The sequence below is a fragment of the Ixodes scapularis genome, unplaced genomic scaffold (genome assembly GCF_016920785.2).
Source record: "Ixodes scapularis isolate PalLabHiFi unplaced genomic scaffold, ASM1692078v2 PGA_scaffold8__174_contigs__length_109621045, whole genome shotgun sequence".
NCBI classification, from domain to species: Eukaryota; Metazoa; Arthropoda; class Arachnida; order Ixodida; family Ixodidae; genus Ixodes; species Ixodes scapularis.
The window spans coordinates 44767237-44771281 of NW_024609883.1; the positions used below are offsets into that span (position 1 = coordinate 44767237).

A 4045-nucleotide genomic window follows, 5' to 3' on the forward strand; every position below is an offset into this window, starting at 1 on the left:
GTACACTGCTCTAGTTTCTCTTTTATTTTTTTTTCATTCGTCGATAAAAATATTTAATCCTACAAAAAAAAAGTATCGCCAGAATTTTTATTTCATTTTTTTTTGGGGGGGGGGGGAGGGGGGAGGTCTGATGTGTTTGGGATGTCCCTGAGTTATGGGGTGGGTAAAAGATCAATAAAAGAAAGTTCCCCTTCACCCCACACACACACACACACACACACACACACACACACACACACACACACACACACACACACACACACACACACACACACACACACACACACACACACACACACACACACACACACACACACATTGATCGCCCGTGTCCGATCCCTGAGGCGCGAGTACCGCTTAATCTTAAAACACCGCTGAATTCCGAAGATTTCGGGATAGTGAGTGATTTCGAATTAAAAAGCCCTAGTAAAAGACAGTACGTCGTTTGCTTCGCGAAAAATTGGGTATATATTTTTCAATCTAATTTTAAACACGAGTGGAAATCGAAACCGAAACTTCGGCTCCGTCCGGCAACATTGGCCTCGGGCCGCCAAGAACATGGCCATCACGTGGTGCGAGATGTCACGTGATCCTCGGCCCACTGACGGGTGGGATTGGGGCGGGCGTGTGGCATGCGCGAGTGTCGTCTACACCGCACTCTTCGCCACGTTTTGGTGTCTACGGCATTCGACGACGTCTGCACAACTGCGGCGTAAGTCTGTGCACGTGGTGTCCGTAGTGTGGACGAAACTCCGAGAGACAATAATCACAAATGGTGAGACGACGACGGTGGTTGTGACGCGGAAGACGGCGGTAACGGCGGGACCACTGCGGGCGGTTGGACGGCCCCCAAGAACGCGCTGCGCAGGCGCGTTACGCCCATCATGTGGACACCGCTGAGCGCCGAGAGGCAACGTTGCTGACGTCATGCGCTACGCTCGCCTGGAGAAGTAAAAATAAGCAAAAAGGGGCCATGATGATGACGTTTAGCTCAATGTTGGCTCCGCCCATGCCGTAGCCTTGACTGCGCTGTTGGTTGCGCCTGAATTCGCCCGCTCGAGTCCGCCGATTTTGGGCAACTGGGCCAGTTGCAAAGTTTGCCGGACCGTTTAAGAAACATTTAGACGGAACTGCGCCGTGATATTTGACGTGCGGTCTTCCTAGGCGATACTGAAGAGGACTGCATTGTTTTTTGTTTTTTTTTCAAAACCAAAAATGAAGCGGAGTTGCCCTTTAAGTGCACCACCCAATGCTATTTTTTTTTAATGAAAGCAAAAACATTTCCTTGAAATTATTCTAATTCTGAAACCAGAACCACCAATATTTCCATTGACTCGTCGAGGCTGCCAGCACGGCAGTCCAGTGTCATTCATTTCTGCCCCAGTCTCAGGTTTATTCAACATGGTGTTCATAGCGTTCATACTTTCCTGCGACAAAATCGCGCCACACGCGGCCCGCACCTCCGCACTCAATCCGCACTCACGCACTCGGAGTGCGGATACAGTGCGGATAGTCACCATAGTGCGGCTAAGAATCCAAAATTAGGGGTGTTGCGAACCGGCTGAGGATCGACTTCGACCAGGTTCGACTTTTTCAAACTTTTAGTGGGAATTTCGACCGCCTTGTATTGAGGTTCGACTCGAGTGCGCATGCGCGATAGTTTGGCTAGTTGGCTTCGGACTTCGCATCGCAAAAAAGTCGGGTCGAGTAGCGACTGCTCAAATCGTGTCACTTTTTGCCCGCGATGGTCGCTTTTGCGATGAAAGTTATCGCGCGACTAGATGGTATCGGCAATGGGAACGCGCCTTTATAGTACGCTCCGCTTCACCATAACTAGGCTAAGGGTGAAAGCTACTGCCCCCATGAGCCAATTAAAGTGACCGAGCAAAGTACATGACAGCACTCCACGGGAGGAATGCACGACGGCTACATTGTGATGCAACTCGCTCTGACTGTCTTGCGGGGCTGCAGCGTTCGGTTTTTTCCATGTTATGGTAAAACGGTTAGTACCTTGCACTATGCTATTCAGCAACTAAAAGGTTTTAAAAGTGTCATGAAATTGTCTGCACTTATACTTTCTTTATCTTGATTTGTTAGGTCTATGCGGTGTAGCAAGGGCTGCCCACCAAACCAGGGAGTAGCACCTTAGACCATGCCCACTCAGCAACAGGTATGTTCCGATTCTGGTGTGAAAGTTGCGTGCACTCATCTCTTCTTCACCTTGGTGCAGCAATGACCTTGTCATGCCAGGGACGAACACCTTATACTACACTACTCAGCAACAGGTAACTTCCAAGTGTTGCAAAATTTAACTTCAATCAAACCGGTACCGTCTCCAACTTGTTTTCTTAGGACCATAAGGTGCAGAGAGGACCTGCCCACGAGGGGGATTGTCACCTTACGTATGCCACACAATTACAGGTACTTTCTGGGTGTACTATGAAATTTCCCGCACTGATACCTTCTTTGGCTCTTTGTTAGAGCCATGAAAAGACAGCTGCAAGATGACACAGATGGTTTCCCAATGCGTAAAGATTGAACACCAACCTCCGAGATGAATCAGAAGAGTATGGCCACTAGAAGCACCTGCATGGTTCGGACACGAGTGTAGTAATAAAACCATATTGCCAATATAAATTGGTTCAGGGTCGTACTTTGACTGGTTACAACATATCCAGGCAAGAGTAGAACGGATTTAGGCATGCCATCTGAAGAACAAAATTGCACGTACGTCGGACATCCGCAATGGGATCTCCATTGCGGATGTCCGACGGACGTTCAATGTCGTTCACTTGGGCGCTCTGTCGGATGTCCTGGGGATGTCCGTCGGATGTACACGGATGTCCCGCGGATGTTCGGTGGATCTGAATTGGATCTCTATCGGATGTTCCCGGGATATCCGAAATTGGCCTGCAGAGGGATCCCATTTCGGATGTCCAACGGATGTGCGATTTTGTTTGCTTTGGCGCCCTGTCGAATGTCCTGGGGATGTCCGTCGGACGTATATGGTGCTCGATATATCTGAATCGGATCTTTATCGGATGTTCACGGGATATCCGAAGAAATTCTGCCCAGTAGAAATTGGCTCAGGTTAGTGCTTTGACTGGTTTACAACATATTTGGGCTAAAGTAGAATGAATTCATGCATGCCATCCGAATATCCGAAATTGGCCTGCAGAAAGATCCCATTTCGGATGTCCGACGGACATGCAAATTTGTTACCTTTGGCACTGTGACGGATGTCCTGGGGACGTCCGTCGGACGGCTACGGATCTCCTGCGGACGTCCGAATATCTTGAGCGGATATCTGTCGGATGTCCAATGGACATCCAGTGGTTTGTTGGGAACAATCATCCATCTCACACGTGACATGTCACGCGCACCAATTGCCAAAGAGATCTACGGTCACGTTGGCCCCAACATCGTTTAAACTTTCTGTGACTAGGCTTCACCAATATTGCAACGTGCCCTCTCCTATACTCCGTTTCACCTTATGCTGTACCGCATGCAGCGAAGGCTAGAAGCGCGAGCTCATAGCGTTGGCAGCTGCCCTTGGTGCACGAGAGCTTGTGCCGCAGAGATGTGCCCTAGAGCAAGGAGCTCGCGCTTGTAGCTTTTCCTGCGAATCTCCTTGGTATGGTGCCTGGAACGCGTCTCCGACTGGTGTGTTTACCGCGCCCAAAAAAGTGATCCCTCGATTTCCGCCTGATGACGTCATGCAAGTGTCATGCTGTCGTCGGTGGCGATCCTGGCGGCGTCCCAACAGTTGTGGTCTGTGTAGCAGACGCCTGTTCTGCTGTAGGTCGCTCTCCACTGTGACAGTATGGTGTCTGGATCAACGTTAGCCTGGATCGCGTCTTTGACTGGTGTGTTTCGCGTCCTATCCCGCCCATACATCAAAAGTGGTCCCAAAGTGGCAACAAATGACGTCACAGAAGCCGGAGTGTCCTGCTCATAGAGTTATTACAATAAACGCTAGAGGCTCAGCTGGCGCTAGTGTCTACGAGACTTCCGGTTGCAAATTGAAGCAGACAGCATGCAGTCG

General features: G+C 49.8%; 1 long non-coding RNA gene across 1 annotated transcript; it reads left to right on the forward strand.

Annotated features, from left to right (window-relative positions):
- The first annotated feature begins 2097 nt into the window (after window positions 1–2097).
- LOC121833451 lies at window positions 2098–2623 on the forward strand. The gene is made up of 4 exons (XR_006076719.1): window positions 2098–2170; window positions 2231–2285; window positions 2353–2421; window positions 2482–2623. It is a non-coding gene; the product is annotated as an uncharacterized LOC121833451 (long non-coding RNA).
- The last annotated feature ends 1422 nt before the right edge of the window (window positions 2624–4045 follow it).